General features: G+C 39.2%; 1 protein-coding gene across 1 annotated transcript in view; it reads left to right on the forward strand.

Annotated features, from left to right (window-relative positions):
- The window catches only part of LOC111870714 (suppressor of lurcher protein 1), a gene marked incomplete at its 5' end in the record, with an annotated part of 329,242 nt that overhangs the window by 234,875 nt on the left and 72,307 nt on the right, over nucleotides 1-22,060 (forward strand). The gene's annotated exons all lie outside the window — the stretch shown is intronic.

Genomic DNA, 22,060 nt, shown 5'->3' on the forward strand with positions numbered 1-22,060 from the left:
CGTGTTCTTGAAATTCATGAAGTCATATTTGGGCTTCTTGTATATCAAGGCTTAGGTTTGACAGATCAGAAACAGAATGAAATTCCCTCGACAACTTTTCTCTTCGACCCTCAGAAATAAATTCCATATAAATTCTTCCAATGCTTTTGGTGTAGACATATTCGAACACTGAGAGCCGAGCAGACACAATCTTCCCATGGCATACTTCATGTACAGAACGCACAAGAGTAGAGAAATAATTAGGAACTACCAAAAGTACAACATCACCTTTCTCCACACTTTTGGATAAACTGGGTTCTTTTAATTTTAAGCTGAATGGTTAATTTGATATTTTTATTGCACTGTTATTTTGCTGTGCCGAACAACTTATAATATTACAAGGTATCGAACGAGATTATAATGTTTAAGTTAATGCGGAAGAGACGCAATCTTAAGTTACAAGCAGGGAATTTGTCTGGAGATAAGAATAATAAGGGTAAAGTTGTCCCTGCACTTGACTAATTAAGCACTATGGTGTTATGACATGTCAACGCATTACCAGGCAACAGTTCATTAAACACCCCATGGTAAGCGCAAGCAACAATAGGATGAATGATTATAGCTCGTTGTTAGGCAACAGTCAGGGCCAATGGACAGACGAGATGGCTCTCACGTGACTTCTCTTTTTGTGTGTGGCTTACGCTACGTAACAGTAAAATTGTGTTTTATGCGTTGTCCGTGCCGCGGCTATATAACACTAATCCGCTTGCAAGGAGGCAGGGTCGAATACCTCCACCGTGACCCTGCGAGTCGTAGGAGGCGACGAAAAGTGAAGTCTCAAATCTGAGACAGTAAAATGCGGTCGCAAGTCCCAAGGGACTCGGACCCAAGAAAGACTGCCCTGGCAAGGACCAGTAGTATGTAAAAAATAAAAAAATAAACCCGTCCTCTCGTCAGAGAGGGCGTCCCACAAAAAGAAACAAAACCATAACGTTCAACTGGGGCTCGACACCAAGACTTCCTGACTGATTGATCAGTCACAATGTGACTTCGACTTGGACTAAAGAGAGTTTTAGTGAGTTCCGTGGTTCCAGGGTGATTGAGCAAGAAATGGCAAAAAGATTTCATAGTGATTTGAAGCGCTAGTTTCTGTGTTGAGATCCGTTGTTAGGAGAAAAACAGTAGAAATGAGAATCCTAGTGAGTGTCAAATGTTGAGCTGTAAATTGTATTAATAAGCGATATCGCTGTAATGAGTGACTAAGAGAACTTGTAACGGAAGTACTAATAAATCCAATTTTCCGAGCTAAACCCCGTTATTTTCTTCGCGCGTAGCCCCTACACATGACACTATGAAGGCGTATTGAAGCGTGGATGTACTAGTATATTTCTACATTTTCTTGACCTCGACACTAGTATGAGGTGAGTGGTTAAGTTTACGCCCCGCCCGCTTTAACCCCGGGGAAAGACCCCCCGGTATTTATTTGATAGGAGACAGGGTGAACCCCAGAGCCGGTCTGGGAAACATGGAGAAGAGAAAATTCTTGACCTTACCTGGACTCGAACTCTGACCCCTCGGTAGTCCAGCTCGTAGCCAGTCGCTATACCGAGTACGGTATTCCGGTTCCCCAATTTGCCTGGAGATACTGATGAAAATGATGAGGACCCTTTGGATAAACAATGCTGACCAAGGATTCAAAAGAGACTCTTTATAAGCTTTTCAGTCCGCTCGTCGTTTGGCTGTTTTACGTTATATGTAACAACTTACTTAAGGCTGTAACTCTGTCTTCATATACGTAAGCAAAAGTCGAGCCAAGAATGTTCCTCCACGTTGGCCTACTTTTCACGTTTCATTCTGCAACGAGCGGTATTCTCTCCACGTATAAGTGTCACGAGAACTGAAAGTTTAAGGAAATAAGAGAGAGGATAGGTCCAGTATACAAAGACTCAAGGGTCTTCATTGTATATTTAATGCGAAACGATCCTCTGTTTACATACACATCTATACATTAATATTAAAGTATGGAGAATACATGAAGTGTATTTTATTATGCCACGAACTCGCGTCATTGCTGTGGCCGCCATGCAGGAACCCTGCCAGCACTAGGATAAGTTCGTGACCGCAATGCAGAGAAGTGGATAGCCCCGCATCGCATCTTTCTTCTGCCTACTCAAACATCGCTGCCAAAAGAAGCAATGTTTGTCGGAAAGAGACTGCAAGATAGTGAGAAGGAAGGCAGGAATAGATGGCAATTCCTATTGGGATGTCGCTGTACTAAATTGAAATGAACCAGCCTTTTTGTTCGTCTTATTCTGATGAGAAGTTACTTATTCGGAGAATATTATAAAACTAAAGTAATATATAGAAATGTAATAATGAAATTGGTTTACTTTTGGTAAATCGACTGTCTCTACATTAATTATATTCAGAATAGAAAGGAACTTGAAGCGGAACGTTTCAATTTAAACTATAAAGTTCCAATTTTCCAACAATGTTCCTTAACTGCTCCATTGACCTGAAACAAAGAGAATAAAATAAATATAATAAGGCTGCACAGGTACGCCATCTTAATTTGCTCACAGTAGGCCTATGGATCCGCTTTGATTTCATATTTCGTTCCTGAAATGTAACCATAATTCTCATATGCTATTCAGTAGTACTGAGACTTTCAGCTATGGATTCTGAATCGATTGCGACGTATACTTCAGGTCAGTGACTGACAATAACAAAATGCTGAGCTGTCACTCTCGTTGGAGCATGGGGGAGCATAAGCAAAACATCATGCACTCCCTACCTCACCATTAGTGTGGCGTGAGTAGTTATCTTCCGTCCGTTTTAACACCAGCGGACGAACCACCCTCCGTCAGCCGCTGGTTAAGGAGCTGATTGGCCCATATCGGGGGTGGACGAGAAGCTTGAGTCGACATCCGATCGTCATGACCAAAACCAGTCATTTCACCGACAGCTTTTCCGATTCACCGAAGTTTCATGCGTCTGTTTAGTGTCAAAATGTAAGCGTTTTCTTTCATAAATGCGTAAGTATGACGAATAACGGCGGGGTGGTGTGTGTTTATCTGTCTCGCAGTATGTTTCCTCTTCTACATTTCTTATTGGAATTAAATTAATTTCGGCATCTGTGATGTATGCCACGGCTGTCCACCTTGGTCCATATACGTCTAACCAATTGGTTAGTTTATTGTTGCCCACAGGAACATCTATCCAGTCCCCAAATTATGTATTAATTCTTCCTTCCTTAAAGGAAAGTGAAAAGTCTTGTCGAAAATATCTTCAGATAGAACTTAGTAAACTTGTAATTTTCAATTCATTTTACACGAAGCCTAATAAATGAAATGAGTTGAAATCGGAGCACAACTCTTCAACCGGTTGCCCTGAGAACCATGTCAAAAATTAGTTGACTTTCGCTGAAAGTTGTTTTGTGTTTTGAGTACCTGCTTAAGTACTTAAGTATATTCTCAGCCACCAAGCAGGCCCACATAACTTCTCGGTATCGCTCCACTCTGTAAGATGAATCTCTTTCCCACTTGCTTTAAAATGCTGCTACTTAGACTTATGTAAATACATATGAACTTGTAAAGCAGAACATACGTTTACGGTATTCACATCGACAAGAGCACAAAATTGGTATTGTCTCTGCTTTGTTAGAAGCACACTCATTTAAATTATTCTAATTTTGATGAAAGTAAAGTGAAGTTGTTCCTATGCTTAACTAATTATGCACTACGCCATTAAGATGTATGAGGGAGAGGATGTCTAGATCCACTTATTCTTGACCTCGGCACTAGTTGGTGGTGAGTGGTCGGCTTCATTTCCCGGCCACTTTACCCCCAGAGAAAGATCCCTCGGTACCATTTGGATAAAAGGCTGGATGGATCCCAGAGCCGGTCTGGAAGACATGGAGAGGAGAAACCCCTTGAGCTCGAACTCCGACACCTCGGTCATCCAGCCCGTACAACATACTGCTCTATTCTGACCGTTATGAAATTTAAATAAATATTTTGGAAACTTATGGTTTCAGATTTATTCCTGCGATTTGTGGCCCACAGATTCGGTCATTCCAAGGCAGATATTTGTATTGTATGCTGAAAATATAGGTTTTATGAAGCTATTCACCGGTAGATATCTAAGATACATTACAGCCCTCTGTTGTTTGAATTTGGACAGGCCTGATCTAATCTAATAATTATCAGAATATGCCATTCATTGCAGACCATATGTGAAATGGAACTTCATAATATTTTCTCAGAGAAGCGTCCTAAAATTCGGCCCTGTAACATATGTATATATACATATACATACATATATATACTCGCGTATATGCATATGTATCTCATTAAGTCGTAAGCGTATGCATATTTGCTATTATCTTTGTCGGTAAACGAGCTTATAACTCTATGTAATGCAGTGTACATTCATTAGTTCTGCGTGTAGAATTGTTTCCACAATAAATAAGCAAGACGATAGATGAAGGGCATAAAATCACAAAGGACGTCTCCTGGAAATTGTACACTCCACACGTTGCCTCTCTTCATTAAAGACTCGTACCGTCAAAGGTATATTTCATTACTTCTTCCTCAGTCTAGCCTGTGTGCCTGCTACAAAATGTCTGTTTCCTTCGAGCACAGCAGTGATCAGATTTGCCTGCGCATTGCGATGATCTGAAGTAGTAATGATAGTTAATGGGCTGAGTGTTCGGTTTCCCTTCAGCCTCTTATCCTTCATAGCTCAGTAATGGTGGCTATCCTTGTAATTCTCAGTGCAATGATCTGCCCTAGGTACAATACGTTACGTGAAAGCTGTTTAGGCTACTAGTAATATTTGATTGAAATCACAAAACATCATATAATCCTCACAGATCCTGAGGACATGAATTGTTTTTGTCAGGAAATTATTATCCTTCCTCACACTTACCAGCTAACTGCTCATAAGCCCGCAATGGATGAGCACTGAGGTCCCCACGTTAGTAATTCGATTCCATCATTCTAATGGATTCCGAAGAAACAGAGATCCTTCTTCGGAGCTGCTTGTGTGCCCGTGTATGTGATTATGAATTTATTAAGACATCAGCATTTTATACACCAGTTGACCCATTTGGGTAACTTTCTGTATGATAATTTTTTAGGAAATGAAACCTGGACAGGGGCCATGAGAAATATTGAGAGGAGAATTATGGTAACTTGATGTTCGAAATCTGCATGCAGACAAGTTATGACGATATCTAACTGGTAGTAGCATGGTATAGGTTTGTTTTTATTTATTGGCTGCTACAAGATGTAAGCAAAATGTTACAAGGACTAGTTTGCTTGAACTAACACTCTGTTTTAATTTGACACTAAGTTACTAAGATTATATGAAGTTAAGTTCGCCTATCGGATCCCTTAGCTGTCGGGCTGCTTGGCTAGTTCGTAAGGTTTGGTCCGTTTGAGTCGCCTGGTTAGGTTTCCCACATTCAGGAGCCTGGACGCTTCTTCATTGACGTGTTGTCGAAGCCGGTTTTCGTGTGAGGTGGCGTATCTTGCAATAATGGATGCGACTGTTCCGACACTGAGGTCTCGATGGAGGTCCCTGTTGCGTACATACCAGGGCGCATCTGCTATGCGTCTTAGTACTTTGTTTTAGTATCGTTGGATTACTTCGATGTTGAACTTTTTGGCACATCCCCATAGTTGGACGCCATATGTCCAGACTGGTCGCAGCATTTGTTTACACAGGAGCAGCTTGTTGTACATTGACAGTTCTGATCGACTTCCAATCAGCCAGTACATTTTGCGAAATTTGATTTGCAGTTCCTCTTGCTTCTTCTTAATATGCTCCTTCCATCGGAGTTTGGCGTCAAGTGACATTCCGAGGTACTTTGCTGTGTTGGCAGGTGGTATTCATGCTACATTTAGTGAGATTGATCGCTGATTAATCTTTTGGTTGGTGAAGTTGATGTACGTAGATTTGGTTTCATTGAGCTTGATACGCCATTTACGTGTCCAGGTGGTGATATTATCAACTGCTCGTTACAGTTTTGTTGTTGGTTCCTCGATTTTGTTTCCTGTCGCCATCGCTGCGGTGTCGTCCGCAAATGTGGCAATCGTGCAGTATGGTATAGGTATAAGAATAGTTATCCATGAACTTAATTAATTAAGAACCACACCATGAATACGTATGAGAGACTGGAGTTTAACTCCATCATTCTTAACACCGATTGTTGATACAGGTGAGTGGTTACGTTTACTGACCTGCCGCGTTAGCCCCTGGGGAAAGAGACCCCAGTGCTTGCTTTGCAGGAGATTGGGTTGACACCAGTACCGGTCTCTACATTTTGCAGTAGAGAAAAATCTCTTGCCCATGACAGGAATTGAACCCTGATTTTTAATCATCCATCCCGTAACCTAGTCGCTATATTGACAGAGGTAATGGGTTTAAAACAGAACTGCACACTATATAACACTTCGGAACCTTAAAATTTATTAAGATAATTTCGAGTAAGCGTGGTGTGTCGATAATTGTTGTTGCTTGTGAAACATGACTGATCCTGATATCTGTGATATGAAAAGATTGATGGATTGATTTAATTGCGTTTTGTTTGAATTAGTACACTATTACTCTTTTCTATTCAGAATGTCAGCTCATCGGCAGTGTATTTATAGAACTCTAGACGTTACAAGCCCTAAGTTTTTGCAGTTTCCTTTGTTATGCTCTCTGATTCATTTGTGTCCACATCCATGAAGTGCATTTCATCGTGTTTGATTTCAACTCTCAGACTTGCCCTGTACTCGTAGGCACATAAGAAATAAGAAATTGATATGTTTCAGAAAGCAAAGCAGATCATGTCCATTTTACTTATCTTATGCTACAACGGCAGCTTAGTCACTTGAACGGTCGTAAGCTCAAGCGGCCACCGCCAAGTTTAAGCCTATTATATTTTCTGTGTCTGGCTTCTCCTTGCCCTACGTTGCAAACATGCCCATTCTCATGATTCTGTATGACTCCTGTTTGTTGCCTGCAAAATTTGTTATATGATCGTATACATAGGAAGTTTGAAAGGCGTGTGCAAACCACGGACCGGTGTGCAGCTTGTAAAATTTCCAGTGATGCGGAGAGCCTTGTTTTGTAGGCGCTGCAATTCTCACTCGTGGCAAACACAAGTCATTACTGATCTAGTCAGTGCCTTATGAAGGGCTCTGTAAATGCTATAATGTCAGTAGAAGCGTCCACGATCATGCGCGATTTTACATTAACATTTCTTTGAATACAGTTACAGTGATGTTCATTTTATTCGCGCTTTATATTGGATTTGATGCCTTTTAATTTTTCCTTTCTACAAGTTCAGTGTAATTCAGATACTCTCTGATCTTAGCAGTATAATCTCCTTAGTGTCTAAGGGGAATCTTATTACAATTTAATTTTAACTTCAGATTAAACAACTCGGAATAGACATCATCACGTAAAACTTAATTTACATACTTTCTCTTGCCCTCTTTTAAGAATCTTTTACTCCTTGACACCTGATTAAATTTTACTTCCATTAAAAATCTGCTAGTTTTCCCCCCGATTTAAAATTGTTCATGTTTGAAGTCAGTGACATGTAAATGACACTAGTGTCAGTTAACGTAGGGTTCTGGAAAGGTATATGACAATATATCTACGAATAAATGCGCGATTTTAAGGCACTTGTTTGCAAAATACAAAATAATAACATTGCAGCCTTGTGAAAATTGTCTTTATTGTTCGGTTTGGTCACCATAACGAACCACTGGGGCTAATTACGTGAAATTTGTTGTAGACATGGATACTATCATGTACGTCTCATGTATGAAATGAAATACTGTCTGTGAGTCAACAGACACAAACACTGTGACGGCATTAATCTGAGGCTGATCGTCAAATTTAGCGGAGATTGAATCTGCACTAATGGAACAAGCTGGAATTTTCACACAAAAAAAAATATAATATTACACTAGTGAGAAATCTGTAAGACTGGAATCCATTATATAAACTAGGTTTTATGAGTCTCCCTTAACCTAGAAGTAAATATTTCCCATGCAGTGCGGCCTCCTTGTTTCATTCAGGTTTCGGATTATGGAGACTTCTCTAGATGTGGAGGGTGGGTAGAAAAATATTGAACAAAAAATCTCGGACACCGGCAAAGTGGGGTCTTTCATTTGTGGTATCGGAAGGAATTACTAATAATCAAATATGATTAGGATTTTAACCTCTTCTTGCTGACTTAGTCAATACGTCTTATCCATAATTTGGACGGTACTGCAGTCTGACTGTTCCTAGTTATCCAGCGTTTTTAATTATCTGGCAGAAAGAACGTATTGTAACGTGACGGCTGAAAGCCGGAATATCGAAGTCGAAGGAATGTTCCTTTGCCAGCCAACGGATGGATGAATATTTTTCCCGCAGTGAAGTTAGAATAGACGGTCATGGCTAGGTAACGATTGGCTACACATGTTTCGAGGGTTACGCTGTAAATAAATACACGGCAGCAGATTTAGTTACCACGGTAATTAGAACAGTTTCCGACCCAATGCGACCTCAAAGATCAGAATAGGACCCTTCGAGGTGGTGTCTTCTATCACGGCCGCCCAACAGTTAAAACAAGGAATGACCATGACGGAGAGAGTTCAAGCAGAAAACTAGAGGCTAGACACCAGCGCAAGATCCAGACAACAGCGAGAGATTCGTTGTCAAGAAGGGGTTAAATGTGTGAACTGTTGTAATCGAGTGATATTGTAATCGTGACGTCAAGTGAACCCAATCAACAAATCTAGAATCCACGATTTACGTCACGCGTACCCCCCCCCCACCTGACAGTATAGCTACAGGATGGTCAAATTAAGGAGGAGGACAGTGACGCAGAATACAGCAGGCATAATATTCACACAAAGATTTTATATGAGAAACTGAACGGAAGACTTTAGATGTAGTTAGGGAGGTAAAAGTTAAAAGGTAAAGTTTCCCTTGTGCTTAACTAATTAAGCATTACGCCACGAAGGTGTATGGCGGAGTGGATATATAAATACACATTTTCTTGACCTCGGTACTAACTGGAGGTGAGCGGTCAGCTTCACGCCCCAGCCGCTTTACTTCCAGGGAAAGAGGCCCTGGTACCCATTAAATAGGAGGTTGAGTGGACCCTAGAGCCGGTGTGGACGATTTAGTGAAGAAAAAATTCTTGACCCTACCGGGACTCGAACTCCAATCCCTCAGTCGTCCAGCCCGTAGCCAGTACCGATTACGCTACTCCGGCTCCTAGTTTGGAAGGTAATATATGAAAATGGATCTTGAATTACGAGGGTACGTTGGACCGCGCCATAGCTCAAGCCGTTAGTAGCTGGCTTCCCACCGCAGCGGCCCGGGTTCGATCCCGGGTCTGGTCAAGTGGGATTTGTGGTAGACAAAGTGACGCTGGGGTGTGTTTTCTCCGAGTACTTCGGTTCCCCTGCCAATTTTCATTCCACCAAATTCTCCATCATCATAATCACCCGGGGCAGGCTACAGTAGGCCAATCAATGGCCGCCATGCCAAGTGGACCCAGTTAGACTCCACCTTCCACTACGAGAATTAAAAAAAATTTACGAGGGTACGTTGATGTGAACTATTTTCTTCTGGCCGAGGACATAGCTCAGTGGCGGGTTCTCGTAAGGGAAGTTAAGAGCCTTCGGGTTCTATAAAAGACGAAGAATTAATTAATCAGCTGATCGACTGTTAGCTTGACAATGACAAATTTGTTCTCTGTGGTTATCGTTAACTATAAGTAAACAGTTATAAGTGTTAACAAAATGAAGTTAATACTAAGAAAACTGAAAATTCTTGTGAGTTGGAAAGAGAATACATTCTGTCCAAGTAAAATTGTATGTGATAAAACCTGTACTAACACGCACAAGACGTAGAACGATTATACTATTACATGTATGACACGAAACACAAAATGAAGCTGCGCAGGAAGTCTAGACAAAACATCTTAAATCTATCAACGAGGAAGACAGAATATTGATAGATTTTGTAAACGTTAAAAATGGTTGCGGAAGTACCGAATAGCGTGCCTAGAAAATCTGTACTACAGCAAATTTATTCAACAGAAATCGAATTTGGATAAACTGACCACTGCTGAATGTGAAACATATTCCCCGCACTTCCGAAAAGCTACATAGGCATGACAAAAGCAGATAATTTAAAAGAAGTTCGTGTATGGATGTTTTGATATAGACATATAGACAGTCCTAACAGGACTCACATATAAGTTATGATGGCAGTGTACGACCGGTACATGTAGTAAGAAAAGATGTATATGAAAAGAACTTTGCGTTGAAGACAGTAATATACATATATTTACGAAAGTGTAATTCCTTACAACGGAATACACGTTGTGTCAACTAGGCACATCGTAATCAAATTTATTATGCAAATGTTTTAAATTTTTAAATATTTTGGTATACAAATTCCCGCATATAGTTCTACCAACAGAAAATTGTTTACGGGAGAGCACATCCGACATTTTCTCAAGGGATTTCAGTTGTTTACCGAGAAACGAAACAGTATCAAAAACAGTGAAATTTTGCCCAGTTCACAGATATTAAGCTGCATGAAAATATCAGTATTTTTCTTTGTATTCTGCTAAATTACACACCCTGTGTTAAAGGAATGGGTTTATATGTGTTTCGGATTACAGTTTATAACCTGTACTAGTCGTACGTTGACCAGCTTTTCAGATTTTTTAATTACGTTGGAACTGTGGTTCTCATAAATTGTGAGTCTTGTAGGGCCGATATGGAGTAAAATGCAGTTCTCCAAATATCATTTAATGAACATCTCTGAACACAAAATGGTCTCAGTTGTTTTAATATTTTAGAAGATCAAGCGCACGCGCAAATGAAATACGACCTCCCCCATTGGGGCAAAACACACAAAATCTATTCATTTTGCTCAGTTGAGTACCCTACAACAGTACGCGTATTATATTTTGGTGTGTTTGAATATGTGTTCCGTCTTTACTGTCATCGTCATCATCATTATCAACGTCGGCACCACCACCACCACCACCACCATCATCATCACCATCATCATCTTCATCACCCTCATCACCATCAACATCAGAATTTCATATATGAAATTTTGCTTGTCCAAAGAGATTTCTCAATAATTAAACCCACAGGAAGACTGAAGTTCAAAGAGGGAGTTCAGATCCCTTCTTCAGGATAAACTCATCATCATGTAGGATTAAAAGTTTGTAGTATTTGTCTAGTGTCCATGGACATTGGTCATTCTCTATGGCAGAGATGTGTGTATATCCTTTCGGAGGCTGGGCCTGTGCCCTTCGGATCCAGCTGAGAACCAGTTCTAAACAATGCTTACGTTATTTCCGAAGACGGAGAAAGTGCCGGACTCCGAAATGCTATATACGAAATCTAGGTACCGAAAATGGAAGACGTCCAGATAACACCGTTACATCATCACCCAGAACTAGTTCTACACAGGACTACACAGGATAACACATATACAGTGTGGAAACAAGAACTAGCCGCTGCAGCACTTTAGACATAGGGCGAGTAACCCTAACAATTTTAAATTTTTAAATTTAGATAAGAATTTTAAAGGATTTTAAAATTAGAACTAAAGATTTTATAGTGTTACTACAGGAAAGTCAAAATTAACGTGTGTAAAATAATCTACAAACCAGACAGATATCAACGAAGTAGATGTTGTTAATAACAAGGAAAGTGTTTTTAAATGTTAAATTTTGGGCTGGGTGCAGTGTGACAGCAACGTGAGTGTTATACACCTGATGATGGCCGTCTGAGGCCGAAACATGTAGTGTAAAGGAGCAAGATCAAGGACACATAATATATTGTTTGCACTTGGTGCGGAGTTTATATCATTATATCGTTTATCGAATATGTTTGAGTTTAAAGTACTTGACCTTTGCTTTTCTTCTTCACTTTGTAAGAACTGGAGACCGTAGGTTCACGCTATTCACAGCAGTCTCTATGACAAGGACTTCTGCATCATTTCCTGCAGCTGTCAGCTCTATTCTACACATATCAGAGCTAACTTTCGGTCTAGAATTCTTCTCCGTGACCCTACATTACGCCTCTGCACGTGCCTCTCTCTCCCCGGATCTATAACCTATCTCCTGTGGCTGTTATATCCTTCCAGGGATCGTTCTGAACTCAGATTTATCAAATGGGACAGTGTGTCAGAGGGGAAGAAACCCACGAGAATACAGACAACGGCGACCACACTTCCCTAGGGACAGTGGCATTACGTGCTGTGAATGAGAGGGTCAGGTAGCCTTGAAATGTTAAATTTCCGGCATTCGTGTGGCACATTTCAGAACCATTCATCATACTCGTAGTTCCAGATTTGGATTGCATGTTGCAAAGGAAGTTCTGTGTGTGTCTTTGCATTGCTCTAGAGAATGAAAGCAACTATGGGCACCCTTCCATGTACTTAAATGTTACTGGTCCTGTAATCTCTGAGCAGGGATTTATTTTGGGGCGAGTTTGCGATTGATATCCCTGTCTGCACTGCTCAAAAATATGTATTTCCATAGAATTGTAAATTCTCTCTCTTTCTCCAAGTAAAGTACTTGATTTAACAGGGTGCTGAGTAGAATATTCGGACTGAGGGTGTTTGAGAACAGGGTGCTGAGGAGAATATTTGGACCAAAGAGAGATGAAGTGACAGGAGGTTGGAGAAAACTGCATAATGAGGTGCTTCATACCGTGCACTTTTCTCCAAGTATAATTAGAATGATCAAATCAAGGAATATGAGATGGGCAGGACATGTAGCGCGAATGGGGGAGAATAGGAATGCATATAGGTTATTAATGACAAAGCCAGATGGAAAGAGACCAGTCGGAAGACAAAGGCATAGGCGGGTGGATAATATTAAAATGGATCTTAGAGAAATAGGATGGGATGGTATGAATTGGATTGATCTGGCTCATGATAAGGACCAGTGGAGGGCTTTTGTGAACACGGTAATGACCCTTCGGGTTCCATAAAATGCTGGGAAGTTCTTGAGTGGCTGCACAATTGGCGGCTCCTCCAGAAGGGCTTAGCTCCATGAGTGAGAAAGTACTTGATTTATGAACAAATGAAATCGTGCCGTCCTAACATGGCGTTGCGACACTATTGTGCGCAAAATGAGTCGAAACTGAATGTGGCTAAAACAGCTGATCACGAGTTGAAGAATTACTGCTTACTTTTCTGCAATTTTGTATTTTGTTTAAATTGAAATAATGTATTTTTTATTCATTGAAGTTCTGAAACAAAGAAAATCTTGAAGAATTTAAGTTGTCATAAACGTATAAAACGGTAACAGCAATTAAATAACTTAAAAGATTCAGTCTCGGTTAAGAGACCAGATATATGGACTGAGACTTTTTTGTGTTATTCCTCCTTCAAAGATAATATAAATACTTTAATAGGCTGTGATAATTTCCTAGGCTATCATCGTGGAATCTTTGAACACAAAGTAAAATATGTACTAAATTAATCTTCGCCACATAACTCTCCTTCTTATTTAAACAATACGTCAAGCAAGAAACAACCATGAAGCAGGCAGCAAATGTAAGTTGATTTTGAACGGACTACACGACGTTAAAATCCCAGAAGGTATTCTTTTATCAGAATTAACAGTTTCTGTTAATTTCTGAAAAACTATCTCATTTGAATAATTTTAAAATTTGGCTTGAGGAGAAACAAATTTCCTTCTGTTTCCAATTTCCATCCCTCTGAAGCTGAATTCGGAGTTCTTTGAGGGAAGCCACTTGTATGAAGGTTTCTGTTCAACGGGGTACAAACAAGATGAAAACTGAATGTTTTTGCAACCAAGTGATTTAATCTTTTTTTCATTTTAGAAGCCCCTGCAATCAATTCAAGGTCATATGAATGGCTTTCATATACACAGTTTTACTTTTGCAACTAGTTACAGAACATGAATACCTATAAATGCAGATAATAAGTATATCTCTGGCTTTACAGCCCTTTGTTGAGAATTGATGCCTTTTTAGTTTCTTGATCCTATACACAGTCGGTATGATTCCTTGGATGGGAGATCAGTCCGTAGCAAGGTCTGTATATACATAAAACAACACAAACACAGACATCCTTGCCTTGAGTGGCATTCGAATCCATGATCCCAGTGTTCGAGCGAGCAAAGACAGTTCATGCCTTAGACCCTCGGCCTCTGTGATTGGCACAGAGAATGAATACCCACTGTAAAAATGAGAATCTGCTTAACTCTCTGCGGCCGGAAGGAGTGTATGTAGCATGAACTAATTTCTTTTGAGGTGTATCTTTACATGAGAACATCGAAGTTTCAATCTAATAATTATGTATACAACACTTCAGCATATGTAGTGCCCATTCCTTCCCATCGAAAGGCTTTATGCATGTTCATAGCGGAGACAAATGTGTGACGTTCTTGTTACAAACTTTATACTAGGATCTTCGGAGGAAAAATCATGCATTTTATTCAGCAGGCCTACATAAAAAATAACATTATATTTTTAGTATCCAAAATCCGACACATAAATGGAAGGATCTACATCTACTTTACATTTCTTTAAAATTACTGAACTTTCCAAAAACATCACTGGTACAGTGATTTCGGATCTGTATTGGTCCTCCTTTATCGGAATGCTTTATATTCTAGAGTGCACTATCTGGATATCCTTTGGTAGTTAGCTGCTGAGCTGCTTACTGGCATAAGGTATAAGGTGGATGTAATTTAGCGTCAAATGGGGCAAGATAATGAATGCTTCTGTCATGGCGGGCTGCGCACCACATTCTCCCAAGTAAAATTCAACAGAGTTATTGCTTGAGCTAATCTGTTCCATGAAAAAAAAAAAGAATTACCATGCAATATTATTCCTGACATAAATGAGTCCTGTTGGATTATAAAATGGGAAAGTATTAGAAATATTCAAGTATACCTGATCGGTGTCTGGCAGCCTACCTATTTTTAAGTCAAGTTACTTAAAACATTCAACCGAAGATTGATACACGTGATACATTCGAGCAATTTTTGGTTTGACTTCTGTAATATAAAGGAAAAAAAAAACTTGGCTCTTTTTGGGAGGGGGTGCACTTGTTTGTCCTTTTCAATAACTCTTGAACTCGGGGGAATTTTAATGAGACAAAATGTATTTATGTTGACAGCGGTAAGCCTTTACTTTCTCTCCGTAGACAGGCGTACGGCAGTGATGATAATTTCAAGAAGCATTGACAATAAAGACATTTACTGTAGGATCCCTAAATATTTATTCAAGATATGCATCAGAAGAATATGCAATAACCCTGTAACGGGCCGTGGAGGCCCGTAGGTTTGTGAGACATCGAGTCTCCCAAATGTTGCAGACCATCGGCTCACAGATGGCGGTAAGGTTGTCAGTCTTAGGCTCACACCGCCTTTTACCCCCAGAAAGAATCCTGGTACTCATTTCTGATAGAGGCTGAGTCGACTCTAGGGTTATAATACGGCTGGAAGGATTACGTCACTTGAAAACTCCAATGACATCGCGAATTGCGCCCGTGACTTTCCGGTTTGTAGCACATTGCCTCAACTGACTACGCTACCACGTGCTATGTATGCAACAAATGCTAACGTTAATTGTATGCTAACTGAAACATAACACTGACAAGTAACGTTAAAAACAGAAACATGCAAACAGTGTGAGTATTTGAATGACCACAGAATTTTCGTAGTTACATATTGCCAAGTGTAGGGTGGTATGAGTGAGGCAAATGGCGGATCCTTGTTCGGTTGGTTGGATTTATTAACATCTTGGTCGCAAATTCTTTTAATCACACTTAAATACAGCGCTATCGCTGATTTACTCAATTTCCAATTCACTGTTGCACATGCACTAGGAATGTCCATCTTAAAATGACGTTACTGAGTCGATAGATTAAACAATATTTCAGGGTAGCCTGTGTACATACACAGTAATCAGAGCATCATACTGTTAAAACCCAAATTAATTAAAAAGTCAATTATCTGTAACCCACATCAAAGCCCAATAAAAACCGAGAAAAATCCGAAATGGAATGACAATACAAATAGATTGATATGCTATGATACATCATTTACACCACCCATAGCATATAAAACCTCAAAAAGAAAAAATCAAAGCTTTCAGAGAAACAGGTTTTAGCTGTGATTCCAGAGTCAACGAGCTCTACCCGAGCTTGTCTTTAGGAAATATCCTTCGGAATTAGTATTGATTTCTCAACCCTGCCCTAGCACACGTGCCCTGGATTCAAATGAATTTTGATATCCTTGTCACGCTTCGTCTCTGCCGAATTCTGTTATTGTCTAGTTTATTGGAAATAAGATAATTCTCAGAGGAAAATAGATTTTGGATTTGGCGTTTACAGACCCAGTGGCGGTAGTAGGATAAGAAATACGTCACGTAGAGAAGAATATACTGAAAGGAATTAGAGCCACATTTCATGCAACAAGCTAAGAGTTTGACTATAGATGGGGTTCGGATTAGTAATAGGATTTATTGCACCCTTATAGATCGGAACTACTAGTAATTAATCGTTATTGCTAATTCACACACACTACAGTTCACTTCAGAAGGCACTAAGACTTCGAATTCTGTTGTGTCTTCGCATGTCGTTGTCTGGTAACGGCTTGCAACGGTGAACGTTCCCCTTACGCTGGGTTTCCGAACTATCCCCGTGCCTCAGCTACCAGCTGTTAAGAGCAACGGCCCACAAAGACTGAATCCAAGCAGTTCTCCGACTGTTCACCAGCCAAATCACTTCACTCCACTGTACTCATCTGCACTGCACTAACCGAACCCTGTCGTTCGCGTGATAGAGCCTCGGAGCGGATCATAAAGAAAACACCGCTTCCAGCAGTAATTCCACTGTTGCGCGCGGCCTGCTGTCTAGCAACGGCCGTTGTCTTATTACTTGTTTCACAGTCGTTGCATAACAACGAGTCGATATGCCATAGTAAGTTTTCCGACGCTATTGGTCGTGACATAAGGTACAAAACTGCAAGTAGAAAGCTAACCGCTTATTACATCAGAGTTACAACAGAGAGTTCAGTTACTCGTACATCAGCCCAAGGGGTGTGCCATCAGAACTGCAATAATTATTAGCACGATTTATGAAATTAAATACTTCCTGTGCTGGATTTACTCTTAAAATTTTCAGTTGCACATAATTAACCGAAACTTAGAAGTAAAGTACACTCAAACCGAGTTTTTTAGGGCCTTAAACCGTCTAGTTGCATGGATCTTAAAGAAATGCTGGATACTGTTGAGAGGATGGCTACCAGTGACGACATCTTTTGAACACAGGAATGAATCACTGGGTTTCACAGGAAGCGGAGTTTTCTTTTACTGGTGGTGCAAACACTCCGATTCGTGCAATTATATTAATTACAAGATAATGTACATATTGTGGCATATTCGCTCAAAGCAAAAGTTATAATAATTGCCAAGTTATTCAGTATGCACCCAGAAAATTTAACATGTTTGTTCTTTAAAATTATTTAAATTAAATTCTGAAAAATTTTGCTTATCGAATTTCGCGTTGTGCTTAAATACTAATCTCTGTGTTTATTTATATTTTGATGTTACTGACTTAGCTTTCTCAACAGGAGATGCTAATTATTCCCGTAACTTTTCCTAGGATTTGCCATGTAGTAAACGTTGCAGAAATGTCCAAGTTATTTTTCCGACTTTGTAATAATTTATGCATACAAAATATTCTTGAATTATGGCGGAAAAACGGAATTCTTTATGGTTAATAATTCGTCTCCAGGAAAAATCTTGTAATGGTCCACTTTACGCGTCTGTGATTATACGAGTTTCTACATATCACGCAAATCAAATTAAATATTGACCTTGCATATTGAAATTGAATGTATTGAATTCATGTATTGAAATCAATGAGCAGGTCTTCGAATTCTGAAATATTTTCCGATACTCGTAAAGAAGAAAAAAAGACTTACGGAAATGGTAGTGGATGGACCTAGGGTCCAGTCCGGGCTTTAGGGAACATGATGCTGAAACTTTGGGCAGCATGAAATTGGGGATTTCTTGACTAACTGAGTGATTATCGTTTTCTGAAGACGAGCTTCACTTCCTACAGTTTCGTAGTTAGCGGAAAGATGTATTTCATATGGCGTAGTTTATTTTCCCAAAAAGCTACTCTTTTCCTGGATATTAGTACTTTAGTACAGATATTAATATAGCTCTGCAAATACAGATACGTCGTTCCAAGGTAATCGGATAATAGATATCAAACTATATAAACTTGGATAATATTAGGTATTTCCTCGTATTCTTTCAAATTACGCATTTTAGAGTAATGCTTTGAAAAATGGTTTTCCTCAGTGAGGAATATCAAGAAAAAAATAGCCATTATTTTAAAAAATTAATGAATTTTGATTTGAATTTAAGGTAGAGTAAAGGTAACGATGGCAGCTCAAGGAAGCCGAGCGGTCTAAGCCATGCACTATCTTCGCTCGCTCGGAAGCCTGGATCGTGGGTTCAAATCCCACAAGGCATGGAAGTTTGGTATGTGTATGTGTTTATTCTGTGTTCGTACGGCACTGTGTTTAGGTAGAGGCCTTTTGCGACAAGCTAAGTATTCGTTCAAGAAGTCCTACCACCCGTAAAATGATCATTGTTTTTATTTTTTTATTTACATAAAATTAGCAATCAGAATTACATTTGATTCTATAAGCTAATTAGCTGTAGTATTTTTCGTGACGTGGAGAGGGCTTATCCAGAGATAAGTCCTCGTTAACCCTCTCTCAGGTCGGCTGACCAATTCCTTTTTAGTCTTCGTCCATTGTGCGGTTCCAGTAACGGTTGCATTAGTACGTTCTCTTGTCCTTCTGTTTTGTTGAGGTATCTTGTGCTTTTCCCTTTTTTGACTTCCTTTACTAGCGGCACTTTCATGTCTTCATGGAGTGTTATATTGGAAACATACCATGGGGCGTTAGTAATCATACGTAGTATCTTTGACTTACATCTTTGGATTGTGAAAATATTGGTGTTGTTAGCACATCCTCATATTTCCACTCCATATACCCAAATTGGTTTTATTATTGTTTTGTAAAGTAAGATTTTGTTGTCTAATGGGAGCCTTGAATTTCTTCCAATTAACCAATGAATATCCTTGATTTTTAAATCCATCTGCTTGCGTTTTTTAGTAATATGTTCGTTCCAGGTTAGATGGTTGTCTAGATGAATACCTAAGTATTTTGTGCTGGGTGATTCAGGTATTTGTATGTTATTAAAGAAAACTGCAGGGCATTGTTCTCTTCTTAGACTGAAGTTTACTTGCACTGACTTGGTTTCATTGATTTCTATTTTCCATGTATTTCTCCACTCCTGTATTTAATTTAGATGATTTTGCATGAAGGTAGCTATTGCTGGATCACGGTATCATCCGCAAATGTGCCCATTGTTGTGTTGGCATTGACTGGTAGGTCTGCTGTATACAGTAAATACAGTAGTGGGCCTAAGACACTGCCTTGTGGCACACCTGATTTTATTGCAAAATTGTTAGATATACTATCATTGATTCTCGTTCTGAAGTCTCTGCTATTTATTTAGGATTTTAGTTAGTTGAAATAAGTGATGGGCAAATATTTTTTGATTTTGTACAGTAGTCCTGGATACCATACCTTATCAAAGGCTTGACTTGCACCGGTCTCTGCTATTTATTTAGGATTTTAGTTAGTTGAAATAAGTGATGGGCAAATATTTTTTGATTTTGTACAGTAGTCCTGGATACCATACCTTATCAAAAGCTTGACTTGCACCGAGGAAGACTGATGTGCAGTATTCATTATTTTCTGTTGCTTGGTGTATTTCGTGTGTTATTTTATGTATCTGCTGTACAGTGGAGTGGTTTTCTCCAAAACCAAATTGATGTGATGGTATCCATTCTTCTGTATTTGGGTCAGACCTTATTATTTTTAAGAGAAGTCTTTCGGGGAGCTTAGATATGATGGCTATTAAACTTATAGGACGTTAGGATGACACACTATTAGGATTTTTCCTGGTTTGAGGATCAGGATTATTTCTGCTGTTTTTAGATGATTTGGCCAGTATTTATGTTTGAGAATAACTAACCCTTTTCTTGACATTTCTTTTAACATTATGAGAGTAACTTCGTCAATGTCAGGTGCTTTTCTTGAATTTAGAAGTGCTATTTCGTTTTGCACATCTTTAACTGTAAGAAATTTTATTTCTGGTATAATGCTGATATTTTCAGATGTTTGTCTTTCTATTTCTTTATCAGTATGGTCATCATATGCTGTGAAAACTGTAGCAAGATATTCAGCAAACCTAGACATAAGAGAAAAGAAGACAACTGAAATAATTATAAAAATTCAAGGGTGCATTAGTTCTTAACTGAATTTTTGTTATTGTCTTAGTTGCCTTATCTTCTCTCCTTCTTTGTGTGTGTTTCAATCATTACTCGTGCTTATTTTATAACTGGTGTTTAAGCTGTTGAGTAAACACTTAAATAAATAAATATGTAATAACAATTATGAAAGAATTTAATTATTGTGTAAGTTTATTGATGTTATGAAATTTACACGTTCTACGGCTTTCAGTGAATTGTGCTGGATGTGAAAATTATTCTGTCTAACTGGTTAAATAGTGAGAAATCCCCAATTAATTATGGCCACTGAGCCATTAGCGCCTGGTACGCTCTGTCTCTCGCTAGACTCAGACTGCCTTATGTACACCCTTCCGCTCAGACTAGCCCACATCTGTCGTCCTCTCCTGAGGCGGTTAATCACACCTACCCGCCAAGGTCTACCTGAGGTTAATGACGAGTGGCAGGCTGTAAGGCCAGTTGCAATTCTTCCTTACGAACTAAGACCATAATTCTCTCCTAGGTTGTCAAGAATTTTCCTGCTTCTCAATGTTTTCAGGTGAATGATGGCCCTGTACTTCAACTTCCTCCCCATTCATCTTAAGCACGTGGTACACGAAAACTGTAAACCACGCAACTCTAATATTTACAGTGCTCAGGGCTGTGTTGCTATAGGATCGAGTCCCTTGATCGAATACCCATACCAGTTATTTTGACAGATATATCCACTATGAAACAGTCTGATGTATAGATCTTGTTCAAGCGGTACCAGCTTTGCATCGTGGCCAGAGTATTGCATAATTAACTGAGGGATTTTTGTGATTTACTTCAGTCATTTAAAGATATATCAGTATATTATCTTGAAATAGGCTGCGACTGTTTTCTTCTAAACTCCTTCCCATTCACACCCATCTCATTCAACGTTTAACAAACTCTCAGTATTCAACTTGAGAATCTCACGAAGGTCTTTTGGCATATAATACTAGCATGTTGTCAGGTGGAGGGAAACTGATGTTTCGGAGGAACATATCTCCTCTATCATTAAGATCGAATAATAAGCCAAGCAACAAATCAGCATGAAGCAGGTAGCAAACAGAGGGATATTTTCCTCCGAAATATCGGTTGACTTTATCGGACTCCTCGGAAATGTATTCTAGATGTTGCAATTCTTCAAACTCTTTCTTTATTAAAACCGTCACGACACAACATAATTAAGGTCAGTGCCTAGTGTGGCTCTGCTACATGTTTCGGCTATTAATAGCCATCATCAGGCAAATACATGGCTAACATATATACACCACTGAACTGCAGTATTAATAAAATTGGATAAAATAATATTAATTATATTAAAATGCTTGGCGTAAAAATACAATAAATTATAGTATATAAAACAAAAGTTATAATATAAAACAAGAATAAAATTCTTCGATTAATGTTTTACATCATTGAGTTAGTCGTTGGTTCTTGTGATATTCCTGTGTTCCCACGGACAAATTGGAGTATTCTATATTTTGTGTATATATAATAAACTGATTTGGAGGCTCGTGATATAGATGTAGTAATATTAATGTTAATTATGTAATCGGTGCCTTATCTTACAAAGTATTGTCCGTTCTGTAGAACAACTCGAATATTTGCCTGATGATGGCTATTAATAGCCGAAACATGTAGCAGAGCCAAACTAGGCACTGACCTT

This window comes from Cryptotermes secundus, unplaced genomic scaffold (assembly GCF_002891405.2).
Source record: "Cryptotermes secundus unplaced genomic scaffold, Csec_1.0 scaffold59, whole genome shotgun sequence".
NCBI classification, from domain to species: domain Eukaryota; kingdom Metazoa; phylum Arthropoda; class Insecta; order Blattodea; family Kalotermitidae; genus Cryptotermes; species Cryptotermes secundus.